The sequence below is a fragment of the Columba livia genome, chromosome 9, assembly GCF_036013475.1.
Source record: "Columba livia isolate bColLiv1 breed racing homer chromosome 9, bColLiv1.pat.W.v2, whole genome shotgun sequence".
In the NCBI taxonomy this organism is placed as follows: Eukaryota; Metazoa; Chordata; class Aves; order Columbiformes; family Columbidae; genus Columba; species Columba livia.
In genome coordinates, this window is record NC_088610.1 from 189,929 (window position 1) to 209,887 (window position 19,959).

A 19,959-nucleotide genomic window follows, 5' to 3' on the forward strand; every position below is an offset into this window, starting at 1 on the left:
AGCCTCGGCTCTCCAAGCGCCACCTCGGCGCGGCGTGTCCGCGCAGCTCCGCGGGACACGGGCCGAGCCGCCGCGCTGCGCCCCCGCCGCGCCGCGCCAGCCGTCCCTCCGGCACCTCGCGCCCGCCCCGCACAGCGAGGACAGGCGCCGCAGCTGCAGCCCGGCTCTGCAGCACAGCCAGCTTCGTGTCACACAAAAATCAGCTCCTTCAGCCAGACAGAGCTTGAAAATAACGGGAAATACCTATTTTCACAAAATCTGAGAAGTAACTGCCCTGTCCTTCAGAACAGTGCAGTTTGGGCGCTCTGATCTTCTCCGGAGTCTTCACGCGCACCGGAACATGCTGCATTGGAAATCCTTTCCCGCTGGCACCGTAAACCCTCGGGATCCAGCACCGGCAGCCGTCTGCTCTGAACCTCCTCAGAACCGGGTTCATTACTGTCTGCACACACAGAAAATGATCAAGTCCAACACACACACAAATTCTGCTTCAGTTAAAAATAGACCATGGTATATCTACAAGATGTAACTCACTCTGTCTGACACAAATACAATACTAATCCATCCTTGCTTTATTAAAGCAAAGGGCTGCGTTAGTCTAGACTCCTCAAACTAGTACAGAACTGGAGAAAATGTAAGGAGAATAACTCCAAACTGGTAGTATAAGCCATAATCTGGAACAAACGTGACACACCAAGTTTCGGATGGACACTTTGGAATGACAGATGTTATCATATGAAAGACAAAGTACTGGATGGAGCCAAAGTCCTCTTATAGCCACGTAATGCCTATATCAATAAGGCATTTTAACTTTATAACTAATATTTGGTTAAGTTCAAACACAATCCTGCCAATAAATCAAAGCAAACACACTTATCTAAAGTACACAAAACCAGACTAACACAGCCTGGTAGTTAAACACATGGGAATTTCTGCCTGTGCATGAGCAATCGCTGTGCTCATAGGGCTGTCCTCGCCCTTCACGGGGGCCGGCACCGTACAAATCACCACGACTTGCCGCTGCAAGCCCTTGTTAACCACAGACCTTACTGAACTTGGCCAGGCTGCAAACCCACCCAGCCCCTGACATGACATTTCTGCCTTTCGGGCACGCTAACGGAACAAAGCCATCAAACAGGAGAGCAGCGCTGCCGGGTCAGGGGCCGGGGACGCGTGCGGGTGTGAGAGCTCTACCGCAGGCCCACCCGGGCTCTCCGGAGCCGGCTGCTCCGCGTGCGGCTCCGGCCACGTGCCGCTCCGTGCTGGCACAGAAACCCGGGCCTGGGCACGGCTGCCGAGGGCAGCGCAGCTGCGGGGAGCTGCAGGTCCCCCCCGGCCCCTGACCCGGCAGGGACGCCGCGACACCGCACCTGTGCCGAGGGACACGCACCGGCGCCGGAGAAACGGCTGTGGAGAGCCACAGACACCCCGGACAGCGGGACCCGACAGCGCGGCTGCGCCAGAGCGGCTGCACAATCCTCTCGTCGCGCTGAGATTCAAAGCTTGAGACAACTTTTTCCTCATTTTTTCTGTTCCCTGGCTATCCAAGCAAAGTTTTTAGAGTTACTCTTAGGCAAGAAAAAAAATACCATGCAGTCATTATGGACATTTTTGAAATTTAACATCTTAAAGCATTTTGTTTAAATACAGGTTGACACCAGTGCACCTCTGTAATTTCTATACTTTATTTAACATCTTCAGACTAATTGTTTGTCTTTGTTGCCATTTATCAATGGTTATTTGCTCTTTTTCTGCTGCCTTTTGTTCTAAGTTGCACAGGGGTATGCATGGCCTATCGTTACAAAAACAAACCCCTTTGAGCCAGGTGATTTAACAGAGGCGTACTTCAAACTCAGTGATTCCCAGGGAATTAAAAATAAAAATTAAAACATTAAAAATCAGTTAAGTCATACTGAAAAATTTTATTTGAAGTTTTTACTGTAGATTGCAAGACGTAATATTTTCAACATAAAAACGAGAACAATTTAATCCTCTCCAACAGAAGTCAGGTTTCAGGCCGCAGCAGAGAACGCCCCACCGCGCAGCGCTCCTGACCGGGGGTCGCCCTTCTGGCCGGCTGCAGCGCGGGCTGCCCCGAGCTGCGAAGGGCTGAGAACTCGCACAGACCCGTTCTGTGTCTGAACCACACGTCGAGTTGGCCGGGCGCGAAAGACAAACACAGGCCGCTCAGAGCTCTGACTGGATATAAGCGCCATACCTTTAACATTAGACTCTCCCCAATGTTAAGGGTCAAGGCTGTGGTTCCTCCTCCACTCGGAGGTATTTCCAAACCCTCAGTACAGGGAGGGAAAAAAAAACCTTTGCCCTTCCTTTAAACAACAACAAAAAGAGCATTATTAGAAATTTGTGTGAAAACCAGCAAAGAGTGAACTATTTGTTCATAAGAAACACACAAACTCCAAACAGCAAGGGAGTTTCAGGGGAAACTCAGGAAAGCTCAGGGCTCTCCCCAGCTCGGTCTTTCAGAACAAGACACAAGCACCACCAGCCCGCAGAGGGTTGTGCAGCAGTAACCCAGTCCCTGTCCCATCAGCGTAACCAACGCCAAGGGTATCACTGTTGCTCCAGAGGGGAAAGCCCAGGCCTTCACCCAGATTCCAGCTGCGCGGTAGTCACACACACACCTTCCTCACAACGCACTGCGAGTCACTTGTTCCTTGATGCGTTCGGGGTCAGACTGTGGCTTTTGTTTGTGCCTGGTATTCCAGAGAGCTGAAACAGTTCAGAACGCGTCTGCAGCGCAAATGTGCCAGTCAAAAGGGTTTGAAACAAGCACATTATGAAAAGCTCTTTTGCCTTCAGCACAGGATCTGTAAACCACCTGTCAAACAATAAACGCCTGGATGGCAAATCTGCTTGCTCCTAAGAGGCCATCAGTACAAGCCAGATGCCCTCTAAATGTTGCCAAATACGCACGTAGCCCAATTCCTGCTTTGTCAGACAACCGCCACCGGGGCGCTGCTGGCCGGGCGCAGCGCCCTGCGCCGCCCTGCTCTGCTGCAGCCCTGCAGGGACACCGGCTGCGCCGAGGCAAGACCGGCCCACTCGTAATGGAGTGAAAGACGTGGTTAAAACGTCCTCGGTCCTGCGACCTTCCTCATGTTGCGGAACCATCTTAATGACCTGTCATTAAGAACTGGGCAGCCCATCTTCTTCACACTGTGCTTCAAAAGCAGCGACGTTTGTTCCACTTTTTAAATATGCCTCTGCACACTCATTTGCCACAACCTCCAAAATTCCCTCTTCCATTTGACAGGATCAAGGCACGACCCGCTCCTGGCCCTGGCCAAGGACGGACTCCAGCAGCGTCCCACGGGATCGCTGCGGCCAGCCCCGTCCCACGGGATCGCCGGTGCCCACGGCCAGCCCCGTCCCACGGGATCGCCGGTGCCCACGGCCAGCCCCGTCCCACGGGATCGCCGGTGCCCACGGCCAGCCCCGTCCCACGGGATCGCTGCGGCCAGCCCCGTCCCACGGGATCGCCGGTGCCCACAGCCAGCCCCGTCCCACGAGATCGCCGGTGCCCACGGCCAGCCCCGTCCCACAGGATCGCCGGTGCCCACGGCCAGCCCCGTCCCACAGGATCGCCGGTGCCCACGGCCAGCCCCGTCCCACGGGATCGCCGCGGCCAGCCCCGTCCCACAGGATCGCCGGTGCCCACAGCCAGCCCCGTCCCACGGGATCGCCGCGGCCAGCCCCGTCCCACAGGATCGCCGGTGCCCACAGCCAGCCCCATCCCCTTGGATCCCCGGTGCCCGCGACCAGGGCCGCGGCGCAGCCACCCCGGCGCAGTGGGTGAGCCGGGCAGGGCTGGACACAGACCTTGGCAGGCACGTCAAGCATTTCTTCCATTTCCAGCACACGCTATCCTGGCAAGCCACGCTCTGGCTCCACAGAGCACACCTACAAACGTGTCCGGTGCTACCAATCACATGCTCAGCATTAAAGCAAACACCTGCTTTAACACTCAACTGGCCCAAATTATCTTTCCAAGTCTACAAAATCTTGTAAAGTTTCGTGTCTGCTTCCAGAGCTGCTGTGTACCTGGATGCTTTGGTTTCAGCATTACTCAGAACATTGATTCTCCCGCTTCGCATACAGGAAATTCAGTAGCTCAACAGGTGACCCATTAGTGCTAAGAGCCTGTCCTCTGTTGCTCAACTTGGACATAACTCCCATCGATGTAATTTTAAAGTTTTATTGAGAAAAGCCCACAGGCGGGGGTGGACACACAGCTGGGTTTCACAACAGTCTGTGAGCCGTGCTGTGGACTTCTGCTTCTTTCTAAAAATATTTCTCAATAGGCAACGGGTGTGTCCCTGAATTACTGACTAATAACTTTTCCCCGTACGCCCTGGATTAGAAGGAATGCTCAGTCTTGGGAGTAAGAAGCGTTACGGAATCACGGGATTCCATTCGGAATCAGTGTTTAACAGGTGGGTGCAGAATATGCTGACCCACCTGCTGAGACAAGGCAAGTGTTAACATCTTCTACGGCAAGAATACAAACCTTCCCTTTTCCACACATTTTGCAGCTTTTCCATGCATAATACTTATGAGGTATACTATACATATGATCATATCTATATCTTTTGAGTAGAAGCACTCCAACAGAAAAATAACCTAGGAGCAAACCCTTTGTGTCATATGCTCTAGAACATTATGTAAACTAAACATACTATTGTCCTTTTTCCCCATTATTGTTACTACATTATAACTATTGCTGTATATGTGACAGAAACGCATGTTGTCAGGGATAATCATTAGGAAAGTCGAGAAAACAGAGATTGCTTTTTAAGAAGTCTTTGTCTTAAATCTTTGTTACTTTTTAAAGACTAACAGCAGTTCTGGAAACAGTCGTCTCCACATCCTTGCAGATGTCACCAAACGGTACCACCACATAGCAATGTTGTTTCTGGCATCCATCAGCAGCATTAGAGAGATTTCCTGTTTTCAAGCAGAACGGGGAGAACCCCACTGAGTACAGCACACGGAGACTGGCAGCGGGTTTCTCACCATTGGAACGTGCCAATGGCCCGCGGTGCGTTCCCGGTGGCTGCAGCGGGCTGAGCGGGCACAGCACCCGGTGGTGGGTTCTGCGCTCCTGCGGCACAGCGGGCACAGCACCCGGTGGTGGGTTCTGCGCTCCTGCGGCACAGCGGGCACAGCCCCCCTCGGTGGGTTCTGCGCTCCTGCGGCACAGCGGGCGCAGCGGGCAGAGCCCCCCTCGGTGGGTTCTGCACTCCTGTGGCACAGCGGGCACAGCCCCCCTCGGTGGGTTCTGCACTCCTGTGGCACAGCGGGCACAGCCCCCCTCGGTGGGTTCTGCACTCCTGTGGCACAGCGGGCACAGCCCCCCTCGGTGGGTTCTGCACTCCTGTGGCACAGCGGGCACAGCCCCCCTCGGTGGGTTCTGCGCTCCTGCGGCACAGCGGGCACAGCCCCCCTCGGTGGGTTCTGCACTCCTGTGGCACAGCGGGCACAGCCCCCCTCGGTGGGTTCTGCGCTCCTGCGGCACAGCGGGCACAGCCCCCCTCGGTGGGTTCTGCACTCCTGTGGCACAGCGGGCACAGCCCCCCTCGGTGGGTTCTGCACTCCTGTGGCACAGCGGGCACAGCCCCCCTCGGTGGGTTCTGCGCTCCTGCGGCACAGCGGGCACAGCCCCCCTCGGTGGGTTCTGCACTCCTGTGGCACAGCGGGCACAGCCCCCCTCGGTGGGTTCTGCACTCCTGTGGCACAGCGGGCACAGCCCCCCTCGGTGGGTTCTGCGCTCCTGTGGCACAGCGGGCACAGCCCCCCTCGGTGGGTTCTGCACTCCTGCGGCACAGCGGGCACAGCCCCCTTCGGTGGGTTCTGCACTCCTGTGGCACAGCGGGCACAGCCCCTCTCGGTGGGTTCTGTGCTCCCGCGGCGCAGCGGGCACAGCCCCTCTCGGTGGGTTCTGCACTCCTGTGGCACAGCGGGCGCAGCCCCCCTCGGTGGGTTCTGCACTCCTGTGGCACAGCGGGCACAGCCCCCCTCGGTGGGTTCTGCACTCCTGTGGCACAGCGGGCACAGCCCCCCTCGGTGGGTTCTGCGCTCCTGCGGCACAGCGGACACAGCCCCCCTCGGTGGGTTCTGTGCTCCCGCGGCGCAGCGGGCGCAGCGGGCGCAGCGGGCAGAGCAGGCACGCGGTGTCACAGCGAGTCACAGCTTCAGACCGCCACCAGCTGTGCGGGCTCCTCGGAACGGGTGCAGCTGCTCCCTCGGCTCTGAGGACGGTGGTGGCTCTTCCCACCAGGTGAAAATGGAGCATTTTCGGAAGGAAACAGAACGCTCTGTGTGAACAGCACAGCAGCTGCACAGAACATTGAAGGGACGTGGAGCGAGGCTAAGGACCAAGAAATCACTGAAATCACTCACTGCAGAGGTAGTGGAGACCAGAGAAAGGCTTCTGCTTGAGGGCTACAAGTGTGCCTTGAAAAACACATAACTGCTCCAACTGCTGTGCACACTGAAAGCTGGTTGCAGTTCACATCCCGAACCCCAAAGATTTCAATTAGCATATTAGGATATTCAGCACCTTGACATTTAGGTCACTTACTCTGTTGCCTAAATAGAAATTATGGGTGACTAATTTTAGAAATCCAAGTTTGACAGCACTAGCCTTAAACTGTACCCAGTTATAATGAAGGAACGCAGCCTATTATCACAGAAAGGTGGGGACACTCAGTGTTTACTTTGTGATACTTTGACAAAGGATATTCTATGAAACTGAATGATTTGTTAAAACACTGAGGAAAAAGATCAAGCACCGCAGCGAGTTGTGTGTAAAGGCAGACAAGCTAAGGAAAGCTGCCGTCACGACCAGGAGCTGTGACAAAGCCCCAGAGCCGCCCTGTGCCCGCAGCGCCCAGCTCTGCCGCCGCTCCGAGCCCGGGACGAGCGACCCGACCAGAGCTGCGCCCGCCCTGGAATGCTGGAGCAATGGCAATCTCACCCCATGCACATATAAAACAGAGCATTTCAGTGCCGTTGTGAAACCTACAGGATGAGCTCCGCTCTCAGAGAGACCGTAAGTCAGTAAAAACAGCACAGTACAGATATGAAGGTAGGTATAAGGACGCCATTGTGTTAAGATGACACTTCCTCTGGCAGGTCAGGTAGCTTTGCGTTATTACAGATAGTTGTATCGCAAGAGCACGCTACTTTTACTCAGAAAGGCGGGGTGTGACGGCCGCTGAGGCACGAGCGTGAGGTCACACGGCAACGGCAGGCGGAGGGGCCGGGGGAACCCGTCAGGTCAATTCAGCACAACCTGCCGTGGTATTACGACACACATTGACAATGATCCAAAAGAACCTACTTTACTACAACCAAACTCCAGTATTGCCTGATTGTCTTCAACACAAAGTGAATACGATTGGAAAAGTTACCTCAGTGAAAACAGCCATCCATAAAACTCTTACGTCACCGACTCCTGACTAATGTTACTGCGGGACAGGTCAAGCGCCACAGCGCTGACCTTCACAGTCCCGAGGTGCAATTAAGAGCTGACTCCAACTGATCCAACCGCAGGTTCTTGCTGGCGATTCCGTCCTGTTCTCCGCCCGCGGCTCTGTGCCCCCGCTCCTCCCCTGACACCGGCCCCGGCGTTCCTGCGGCCTTGCTCGGACCAGACAGGCAACCAACGTGGAAGAAACTGCCCCGGAGGTGCAAATTAAACACCAGTGAATGAACAACCCGTTTTCAGCCTCATCAGGACAGAGCGGGGAAGGGGGGGCAGAGAGGGGAAGGGGGCAGAGCGGGGAAGGGGGGGGGGCAGAGCGGGGAAGGGGGGGGGGCAGAGCGGGGAAGGGGGGGGGGCAGAGCGGGGAAGGGGGGGGGCAGAGCGGGGAAGGGGGGGGGCACAGCGGGGAAGGGGGGGGGCACAGCGGGGAAGGGGGGGGGCACAGCGGGGAAGGGGGGGGGCACAGCGGGGAAGGGGGGGGGCACAGCGGGGAAGGGGGGGGGCACAGCGGGGAAGGGGGGGGGCAGAGCGGGGAAGGGGGGGGCAGAGCGGGGAAGGGGGGGGGGCAGAGCGGGGAAGGGGGGGGGGCAGAGCGGGGAAGGGGGGGGGGCAGAGCGGGGAAGGGGGGGGGCAGAGCGGGGAAGGGGGGGGGGCAGAGCGGGGAAGGGGGGGGCAGAGCGGGGAAGGGGGGGGCACAGCGGGGAAGGGGGGGGCACAGCGGGGAAGGGGGGGGCACAGCGGGGAAGGGGGGGGCACAGCGGGGAAGGGGGGGGGCACAGCGGGGAAGGGGGGGGGCACAGCGGGGAAGGGGGGGGGCACAGCGGGGAAGGGGGGGGGCACAGCGGGGAAGGGGGGGGGCACAGCGGGGAAGGGGGGGGGCACAGCGGGGAAGGGGGGGGGCACAGCGGGGAAGGGGGGGGGCACAGCGGGGAAGGGGGGGGGCACAGCGGGGAAGGGGGGGGCAGAGCGGCGGGCGGTGCGGGGGCAGCAGAGCGGGGGCGGCGGTGCAGAGCGTGGGGCGGTGCGGGGAGACAGAGCGGGGGGGGCAGAGCGGGAAGCGGTGCGGGGAGGGGGCAGAGCGGTGGGCGGTGCGGGGGGGGAGGGGGGGGGGGGCAGAGCGGTGGGCGGTGCGGGGGGGGAGGGGGGGGGGCAGAGCGGTGGGCGGTGCGGGGGGTCAGGGTGGATCTCGGGCACCGTGACAGGAGCGTAGGAAAACGACAGCTTAAACGAGACTGAGAACAGCGGGATGTGAACTCGAAGGGCTGCCACAGCCCCTCGGCTTCAGGCCAGCTTCACAGGGTCAGCTTATTTTTCACCATGAGATACAAAAACTAGAATGATTTCTTTTTTATTTTCTGATCTAATTTATCTCTACCTTTTTTCTAACCACTGGAAGCACAACCAGAATTGGGCTCTTGGAATCTTCATGTCTGCACTGGAAGGATGCATCAAAACCTCTACCAAAGCTGAGCATCAGGCTTTGAGGGCACTCGGCCTGCTCTACACCACATGCCTGGCATTAAGGCAGGAGACGCATTATCTCTCAAAACAATATGGGAGTGTTCTGAAAGTAACAGGGTACGGCCTGGTACCATATCATTAAATATTAACACAAGCGATAACTAATCTACCCAAGGTGAGTCAACCCTGACCACAGCTTTAACCATTTACAAAAAAAAGACGATTAACAGATCAAGTCTAACCACTTACATTATTGCAAGACATGCTACATTATAGTTCTGAGAGGAAAGGCACACATGAAAAAGATCCGAATTTTATTTCACTGTTTTGTAACGAACCCTGAGCAGTTCTTACGGCGTTACAGAACCCTGTTTTCATTCAAACTGGATTACTTTGACGTTTTCAGAAAACCAAACCCAAACCCACACACAATCTGTCTCTGAAACAAACGGTGTCCTGCTGAACCGCCGTCTGGGCCCCGAAGCGCACGGCGGCCAACCCGAACTGGAACCCAAACCAGCGAGGGTTTTATACGGGATGGATTGACAGCCACCTGCGCCAGCCACGCTGGTAAACACAACAGAATGTCACGGCAGAAAGACAGGAAACAACAAAGCGATGCATTCTGTTTCCTACAGCCAAGACCTTGCATGTGCTGTTAGCACGGCTCAACTGGCACTATCAATAGGCTCTCGCTCTCAATTACCTATTTAGTTTTGCTGACATTTGGTTCTCAGCAACCTGTAACGTTACATTCCCTACACAACAAGGTTAAGTGCCTATATTTATCTGCTCATGATATGGAAATTTATCGTAGTTGCCCACTTATTACTGCACAGAAAGGCCCATGTTCCACTCGCTCCAGGCTCACGTTCACTGAAATGAGGTTATCCAGGAAGCAGAAAGAGTTGCCATGGAAACAAAACCAATTTAACAGAGGCTGCTGCAAAACCTCCATTAATTAACCTATTTACAGTAAAACCATTTCTCCTCTCATTAGCTGTAGTTGGTATCATTCCAATGACACCACAAGAAATATACAGCTGCTCTTCTTGTGTATTCCACGCTCCAGTGAGAAATGCAGCAGCACAGTCTGGCTCCACATGTTTATCCTTCACGATACAGCTTAAGCTAACGCGGTAAACAGGAATTCACGATTTGTGTCACCTTCGAGCACGCGAGCGGGGGTACATCGATTTGTGTTGCTTGTTTTGAAACAGAAAGGTCTGACTTAGAATATAAGTTTAAAATTCATTTTCACTCTGAAATGCAGACTGTCAGTGGATGTTTTCAATAAACTGTGTTGACAAAATGAAATGGTCCATGTCGAATTCAGGAAACAAAAGACACTCTGAAGTATAGAGTACAATAAAAGACGAACCCGTGGAATAGTTACCACGTTCCAGCTCTGCTCTAGACAGGATAGTGCATTATACCTGAAAACCACACAGGCTTCCAACAGGGGAGTTACGGGTAATTCAGTTTCAAGCTGAGACAAAGGTTGCCTGCAGAAACCCCCAAACGCTAAGGACATGAAGAACAGCTGTGGTAAGGACTCAGCAGCAGAGCCCCGCCTGGCCCGGCCCTGCGGGGACAGCCACGAGCCCTGTGCTGGAAGGAGGGCAGCACACTGGGAGGCAAGGTCTGCAGAGCAAGGATCATTTCAGCTTTAATGTGGATGCTGTTACCAGCAGTATAATGCTACTCCTAGCCTGCAAATTTGATAACAACAACTCAATAATTACCAGCCACAAACAGCATGTAGCACAGAACAGCTCACACGCCTTACACCATCTGGACGTCTGTTTACACAGCAACCAATTTGTTGCTGTACCTAATGCAAATGTTGTGATTGCAAGGTGATTTGGTGGAGGGTGAGAGCGGAACATGAAGAATGAGTGCTCTGAACACGGGACAGGGCAAACTTCTCAAAGCGCAGCAGCCAAGGGACAACTGAAGGGCCAAAAGGGTGGCAGAAGCGTGGGGTGTCCAGGCCTCCTTCCGCAACCCCGGCCAAGAAGTCCGACCTAAAAGAAAAGGCAGCGACAGCCTGATAACAGCAATAGTGTGTCACGGCCTTGCCTCCGTGGCTCTTCTTTGGACGGCATGGGCTGTCGACAGCATACAATTTTACACATTTTCATCTGGTTCATAAAAACACCACAGAATTTCACGGAATTAGTAAGAAATTAGACTTACCGCCGCATCATCTGTCTCATTTTTGTAATTTACTTGTTAACTGCAAAATCAATGAACAACTACACCAGTGCAAACTGCTCAGATCTGCTCCCCACAGCGCAGGCACCAGGAACGAATCCCCTGCAGCAAAGGCCACAAACCTGTGTTCGCAGGTTGCCCACAAGGGCGAGCGCTCCAGGCTCCACGGAGCCCGACGCTGACAGCAGGACACACAGCGACTGCAGGGCCAGGCACCGGCAATGGGGGACACGCTGGGCAGAACAACACACAGCCCTAATCGGGGATGAAGAAAGGTTTTGGTAACACAGCTCAGTGCTGCGTTTCTTCTCCACCAAGGCTTCCCCTGAAGCCAGTGGGAACCATGGATACATGCAGGGTACGTAAATAGATCCTTAAGGCATAACTAAAAATTAAACATTTTATTCAGTCTGGAAAAACAAAGAAAAAAGTCACAATTGTGAGTTCTAGGCATCCCAATGCTGGAAACACAACTGCTCGCTTGCTTTAGAACTTCTTGATTCTTGCTGTCAGAGGAGCTCAGTGTGGAAAAACCACTATTTGGTCATGAAAATCCCTCTTTTGAACAGAATTCAAGCAAAGGATCATTAAACAAACAACTGCAGAGGAAATGAAGTGTAAAGATGGACTCTGACCCCATCCTGAACAACCTGGTGAAGTCAGCGTGGGAGATGGACCAGCCAGCTGGAGGCTGTTTCTGGCTACGAGTGAGAGAACGATGAGGCACCGAGCGTCCCAGTCGCGCTCCAGGTGGATTAACATGAACGCAGCACGTAACAGCGTTCTTAACGTCAGCCAAAAGCTGTATGGAATCGCCCCTAAGTACCTGAGACATACAGCTTGGAAAACATGATCCATGGCAATTCTTACATTTGAATAAATTCCAAGCCGTAACAGTCTTTCAAATTTGATGCAAAATGGAAACAAGAATGTTCCAGTTCCGCTTCCACAGAACGGCCTCCCTGACTGTCTTCGGTCCGCCTCCCCACACAATCACCAGTTCATGATCCGTAACGAGATGTACCCTCATTTCAGACAGGTGATCCACAAGGAAACCTGGGCATACCTATACCACCCAGATATTCCAACTATCAATACCAGCAGATTAACATCCTTTACACCATGGGGGTTCTTTCCTGCAAACAGGGCCCATTATTTCCATCTGTGACAAATGAACCATTTCCACAAAGGGGATTTTAAAGTAAAGACATCACTTACAGAAACACGGGTGGGAGAAGCAAAAGAGCCAGTGGGCCACAACTACGTACTCTCTGTGGAACGCGTGTTTGATTCACCTGCCCCACACAAACGGAGGATACGGAGCCAAGCGGCCAGGATGCAGCTGGAGAGACACGTCGGTCCGGCTGACGCGCAGCTCACGCCTCTGCTCTACCGGAGGAGCCCACGTGCTGCCGAGGGGCCAGCAGACGGGAATGATGCTTATCACCAACACAAACAAGCAGCAGAAATGAAAAGCTACTTCTCCTGTGCTGCCATCTCCTCCAAGTCCAGAAAGAAAGATGAGAAAGAGAGACAGGTATTCTTCTCCAGGGTAAAATCAAAGCAGCTCCATATAGATTTTGCAGCATTGTTCCTGCTTTACATTTGGGGCCACTCAGGGTACACAATTTGTTCCTAGGCAAAGGCGAGGTAATGAACTCACAGGATTGTCCTCCCACTTGCACTGGTATCTAGCAGGGGATAAAAAGCTCAAGGCTTTATCTCCGGAACTGCCTTCTTTTCAGACCAGGCATTGCCTTGATGTTTGCGTTCCAGCGAAGACAGAGGCAACCTGCACCCAGCCCAGCACTGCCGGGGCGGGTGGCACAGGCTGGCAGCTGCGGCAGCGCCAGAGCAGCGCCAGAGCAGCGCCATCACTGCTCCTTCAGTACCTGCACCCGAGAGGTGCCCAAGCCCAGGCACAGAAAGCCCAGAGACGCTGCCCCGCCAGGCGGAACCAGAGCAGCCACTGAAGAACAGAAGCATCTGGTATAAACATGAGGCAGGTTCATCCACTGCTCGCACCCCAGGAAACCAGCACGGCTTCCCAGGCATCTCCCGCCTGTCCGTCTGCTTCTGTGGGGTCAAGAAAATCTGAATTATGCTCAGCAAGAGAACGATGGCACCTGACAGACAGTTGTCACTTCAGCACCCCCGTGACAGGAAGAACATGGAACTGTAAACCCTGCGTAACCTCTGTGAATAATTCTGATATTCTTAATTCGTTGGACTTGACAAAAAAACATGGCAGACCTATAAAGTACATACACCCCTATACAGAAATAATTAAGAGGTAACCCTAAAGGAAACAGTTCCTTGGTTCTCCCATTTTGGAAAATACCTCAGGTGGAATTTAGTTCTCAGTACTCATTATTAGAAGTATCTCGGCGGCGCTTGGACAGCCCGCAGCAGCGTTTAAGTTCCTTTGTGTTCTGCTACAGACGCTGCGGTTACAAAAACTGCAATTTTGATTAATGTGTAACAACAGAGCTTTTATGCAAAGGAACAACAACAAATCTCACAAGACTCAATACACGTAACAGTAGTAAGAAGAGGCCTGGCACACACATAGTTACCTATTTTTTACTTACTGAAAAGCACTAGAGATAAGAGAAGCGCCAGAGGTGGCGCGGGGGCCGCACAGCCGCTCGGCGCGGGCTGACAGGTACACCTGGCTGCGTGGTCGGACCGCGCCTGAGGAGACTTAAACCTTAACAGAAGAGGCTCCACACAGAAAACGCCACTTGTGGGCAAGTCAGTGGATGGGCAGTGGGGGCAGGTAAACCAGAAATAACAGAACGTGACTGCGGAAGAGTCAAACAGTAAAAAGTACAAAGTTGAGTTACAGAACAGCTGTAAACGCCCAATTAGTAAAATAAATTTCTGTGTAATTTCACCGTCCTGGTTTCGGCTAGGATAAACCACAATGTTCGCTTAGGAAAGGATTAGGCTGTCAGACATCGGAGTGATGTCATGGAATAAAACTTCACTTGGAACGGGACATTAACATTCAGGCTTCTCCATCTGACCCGTTTCCATCCTCAAGAGAGGCCGAGGAGTCTCCCACTCCAAGCTGGCAATTATCTATCTACAGAAGATACTCCAGAAAATACCTAACGAAGCTGATATTTCTTGGAAGCTGAAATCACATCTAAATCCTAACTCTTGATAGCAGAACTGCCCACGCGGGACAGGAGTCCAGGTTTGGTTCAGTTCTAACATGCCTTCGAGCCCACTTCTTTTAAACACTCTTTATTAATGTACTTTGCTTTTCTGTATTCACAACGGTATCAATGTGCAACTTAAAATACCGCCTGGGCCCAGCCACATCTGTCACCAGCTCTTATCTGAGCAGAAACGTCCGGAAGAGAACAAAGGTCTAACCAGATAGGAGGGAAACCCTGTGTCCCCAGCCGCGCCCAGCGCCCGGGGCCGGGCGGGAAAGCAGCGGCACGGGAAGCCCGAGACCCTGGGTTCTCTTACGCGATCGTCCCCGCCCTGCCCCCACACGCCTCAGCGCCCGGTGTGACCGAGGAGCCCATGAACAGCAGCGGGAACGCATCTCTCCTGTGTCAGAGCCGTGGGTAAGGTGTGGCGGTGGTTCCACACCCACACACGCCCCGCTGCCGCAGCCCTGCTCCCCAGCGCCGATGCGCGGCCCCTCGCCTCCGCCTGTCGCAGAGCAGCGAGCGCCAGCAGCGGGTCTGTCCCTGTGAGCGCCCACCTGGGCCCACCACTGCAGCACCGGAGCTGGGGGCTTCCCTGGGTCCTCCAAAGGAGCGCTTGTCCTAGCGTGACCCTTCACTGCAACAAGGTGGGGTAACACGAAGGGAGATGTTCTTCAGCTCTTTCCCTGCTGTCCCGTCAAAGAAACGGAACTTGGCCCGCAGCTTACAGCCTCTCTCCGGTCCTCCATGGAATGGCACAGCACAAGAGAAAATACAACGCTGTGCTAAGTGTGTTCAGAGTGATTTTATGCATGAACTTCCTTTTGTATTTCTTGCTTGAGATCAGTGTGTCACCATATATATAAGATACACATAAACACAGATACACGCACATTTACTTGAACAGACCTGGTTTCAGCCATGCTCCTGTAAATCCAGTCCTACCATAGATTCGTAGCAAAGTCCTCCCTGGCTCAACAGGAGGCAGGATCAGCACTTCCCACAGCAGCTTACAAAGCTCCAGATAACCAAACTACCTTTAGACCATGGAAGTGGCTACACAAATCACAAGAGTAAGAACTCACGACCTTGGGTCATAACTCTCTAACAAGCTCAGTCATTGACACAAGAACTAATCAAGACACACCTACCGACAATTAAAAATGAATAGATACATCAAAATACACATTAAGCAACCTTCATCTATCTGAACAAAATCAAAATCTCATTACCAAGATTAGCAAGAAATCCACGGCAACAAAAGCTGGAACTTCTTCTGAGGACAGTACTGGTGGTATCTCAGGCGCAGGTGCTGAGAGCAGACGGTCAGCTAGCGCGTGCCGCGTCCAGGATCACCGACCCCACCTTTCAGGTCACCACCTGGTTACATATGGTTCTGGTTCAGGATCACCACCCTGATTATCGAGCTTTCTCGCCCACAGCTCCCAGGCACCACGCACTCTGCAGGTTTACATAAAGCCACAGGCCATGTCACTGTGTCTGTATTTATCCTTTGTATCTACCAAGTTATCTGTTCTGGCCATTTCTCCGTCTCGTGTTTTAAGAAACTAGACGAAGAATTGATAAAATATAATTGCCGCTTACATCCTCCTGAAACTACCAAACTATCGGAGTGGCCTTCCATTCCTACTAGTTTTCCATAGGAAAATATGCCATTTCACCTTGGTCTGCACAGCACGGAATCTGTATGACTTAGGAGAGGTGCGGTGAGGAGAGGAGGGAACACCCTGCATGGCACAGCAGAAGGGAATGCCTGCTGTCAGACTCCACAGCTGCCAGGGAAACGCTGTTGAACAGCACGGGATGACACGATGTTCAGAGAGCAGCTCCACCCCGGTGCAGCCCGCAGAGCCTCCACACATTTCCTCCAGGACGAGCGGCTGAGGTCCTCCCGAGACATGCCCTGAGCTGGAAAATGTAGGCTAGAACAGAGGGAAGAACCGCTTTTGGAAGAATGGAGCACATATATCACTCAGTTTTTCCCTAGAAAAAGACCTGAGTCAATTTGAGGTTTGTTTTCCAGCTCAAGTCAGATGCCACTTCCCTCTAAGCCATGCTTGCAGACAAGTAAATGTAACTTAAACCTCACACAAAGGTTGGCAGTAGATTAAAAAGGCCATGAATAAGTAAAAATATAGCTGAAGAGAGGAGCCTGGCCAGCGTTCTGTGGTATTGACGGTGCTGGTGAGTGGAGAAGGAGGGACAGAGCAGCTTGAAAGCCCCGGAGAAGCACCTGCCCTTGAGTCGCCGGGGGAGATCAGGAGAGCAGGCTGCTGGGTGCAACGCAGTTGAGACCCTTTCTCCTTTCCCCAGGCCAGGGTTCACAACTGCAAAAAAGTCACGCTCTAGGCTGATCGGTAAGGCAAACACTAAAAGTAAAACTCATGTTTCAGCTACAGCAAATATTTTCCTTATGCCCAATTCGGTGTGCTGTAACTGGGAGCCAAGGTACAGATGTCCTCTGCCCACTGGGGACGTCATGGAAGCCCGTTTAATGTGTCGGGTAAAGCAGGAGAGTTTTCTAGTTCTGAATCTTTGCTGCAGAAGCAATAGCAGGCTGTAGAAAGCCATGAAAACCGCTTACATTGGCCTGACATCTGACTGAACAGCATGTGCAGACTGTGCTGTCAGTCTGCACTTCATCGTCATCTGTCTGGTTTTCTGGTACATAATGGCTGTCCTTCGTGGCATGGAACGCTCAATTTACGAGCATGAGCCTTTCAAAATGCTCTCCCCCATGACCAGCATCTGTCCCGAGGAGGACGGGCGTCCCCAGCTCCCAGTGACGCGTGTGTGACACACCGAGCAGCAGGAAGCTCCCCCAGCCCGACCGCGTGGGACGTGCAGGGCCACGCTTCCCAAATGTGCACCAAGCAGCTTCAGTGGTTCACAGCCCCACCGCTCCCAACAGGACAGCGGAGCGAGGAGTCACATCAGCACAAGACAAACAGCACAACTCCCAGGAACCGTTCCGCGAGTCATCAGTCACAGGCTCCTCCCCAAACCACCCGTGCCAGCAGCACCGGGTGCCCTGTGCCTGGTGGGATCCTCCAGCCCGCGGAACCACCACGGTCACCGTCCAGGCTGTTCTGTGAGATCCGCCCTGCACATCAGCAGCCTGTGCCCATCACGCGTGCTGTGTCACATGCCACCTGAGAAGCCATTCAAAATTTGTCTTACTGAATACCTGAATAAAAAGCCTTTTTACAAAGCACACTCGTGTGATTTTCTCAGGCACCGTTCGTCTGCTCAGCACCACGGACACGTTTCTTCCTAGGAGTGGTCCTCACAAATGAACCACCCTCTGCTCTTCTTGACACACAAAAGAACGCATATGGTTGTTTTGGCAGTGGTGTCAAGCATTTCTTGCCATCCTTTATTGAATGGGCTTAAGTATATACGATGTGAAACATTCTCCTTTTAAATAAAAAAACTGCGTGCACTACTCTAAAATGTGCCATACGGCATAACTTCAAAATGCAATCTCTGGAACACACACTCAGGTTTTGATTCATCTTTGTCATATGACAGTGAAGAGGGCTATTAAAAATTAGAGCATTTCTAATTCAGTTTTTCCTGCAAACAGTCTTGCACGACATAGCACAGTTTCCAGAAACCACACGATACATACAAAATCAAACTTTTAATCCCCAATATATACACGTATGCTGTGGCATGGCACAAGAGAAAAAGTCTGCAGAGTTCTGATCTCTGCCAGTCTGCTACACAGACTCATCTGCCAGGGGAAGCGTCACCTAAAGAGAAAGGAGAGTCTCCAGTGCCACCCCAAGGGCTTCTGACGCTCTCGGGGGAAGGGGCATTGTGTAAGCAAACCACTGGTTTACTGGTGCCAGGGGAACGCCCGGCACCAGAGGAGTGGACCGGTGTGAATCATCCCACGCAGGCATTCACTCCTATCTGAACAACGGGACCCACGGCGTCTTCTCGTGTGAGCAACATCCACACGGCACCAGGAGGACACCACTGTGTCACGGCACCTCCGGCACCGAGCGCGCTGGGAGCCAGGTCCCTTCCACACTAACTGGTCTGCTGACCTAATTTTACAGTGCTCAGGTCGTTCAAAACCGTAGTTTAGACTTGCTTTCGCATCATTAACATTTTACACTGGTGAGAGGAGGTGTGTGACAGGCACCGGGGTGACCCTGCCACCTCCTTCTCCAACGCTGATCACACATCCGCAGCTTCTCATCCAGGATGTAAAGGTATGACATTCTATTTGTTTGTCACTTAGACAATGGAGAACTTGCACAACTGGAGAAAAGCGAAAAGAAAAACGGCGAAGGCCCCGGCAGCATGATGAAAGGAGTAAAAGCTGGGTTTCATTAGGACTTTCGGGATAATTTCTTACTAGTGCAATACGGCTGGACTCCACGGTAACTTTGCTATTAGTTGTTCGCACGTAAGTCATACCCCGGTAGTTCTGTCCCTCCTGTGTCTGTACTACACTGGTACAGCTCCCTGTGTACATCTCCTGTTAAACAGGCTCATTTATTTCACCTTTATTTCTACAGGCTTATTGTCAGCAGACTATTGTTTCCCATTCTGTGGCAATCCCAGAACTTTTTCCGATTTGCGTGTATCTTTATCAGTACACAATGTGTCACCTTTGCATCAGCTGCTTTATCTACCATTTCAATTACAGAACCACTTCATGACGTGTAAGAACTTGGACTATGAATATGTAATTGTAACAGAATTACCAGCTAGTTAATAACCAAAAACCCTAACAAACCCTAACTGTCTGTATTCTCTAATACGTGCACATCCAACAGGAAGGTGCCTCCTGCAAGACCTTTGATCCAGGTTCTTGTTAAAGGCAGAACTGCCACCCGACTGAGCTTCATCACAAATGGCACACGCCTGCCAACACCGCTGTTAGACACACGCTTGCACAGAACTCACAGAGCTCCACGTGCTGCAGCTGAACGAGTGACACAGGCTGAATGAATGACAATGTTCACCCCTCTTTGTTGTATGTGATTTGCAGAGGGTCTCGTGTCGAAGCGCAATGTCACAAAGCCAGCGCACAGCAGGCAGATCCTAAAACAAGAGGACATGCTGCTACAAAAGTAAATCAATTCCTAACTGTACGAAAGAAAAATTCCCTAAGAGCAGTTTTGGAGGGTCTGGTTTGTCTGGGTGCTTTGCGTTGTGCTTTTATAGACGGGCCATCTTAACTGTGCTAACGAGCTGAGCGAGACCGAAACGTGGATCCGCTGTCTCTTGATGCGAAAGGCATCCCTGTGTGAACCCGGGCTACTGCGGCTGAAATCTGTGCTGTAGCTCCAGATAAGCTCGCGTGGAAAAGAGATGGATCTGACTCCATTCCTGGGTCCTTCCCCCCTGTTTTAAAAGGAGGAATTGCTGATTTCACCATTCTGCAACTCCGGGGATTCTAGAACTTAAAGCAGCTTCCACCTGGTGTTTCACTTATTTTTACAAATACTGTATCACCTCCCAGGCTTTTTCCATGTCTTAGATTTGTGCTGGGGTTTTGTAATTTAAGAATTAAAAATCCCAAAGCAATGCTCATGTCTAGTTTGGATATACCTTTTTTCCTGC

At 52.8% G+C, this 19,959-nt stretch overlaps 1 long non-coding RNA gene across 1 annotated transcript; it reads left to right on the forward strand.

The window, feature by feature from the left end:
* The first annotated feature begins 7,579 nt into the window (after nucleotides 1-7,579).
* LOC135580208 (uncharacterized) lies at nucleotides 7,580-10,288 on the forward strand. The gene is made up of 2 exons (XR_010474519.1): nucleotides 7,580-7,713; nucleotides 8,907-10,288. It is a non-coding gene; the product is annotated as an uncharacterized LOC135580208 (long non-coding RNA).
* The last annotated feature ends 9,671 nt before the right edge of the window (nucleotides 10,289-19,959 follow it).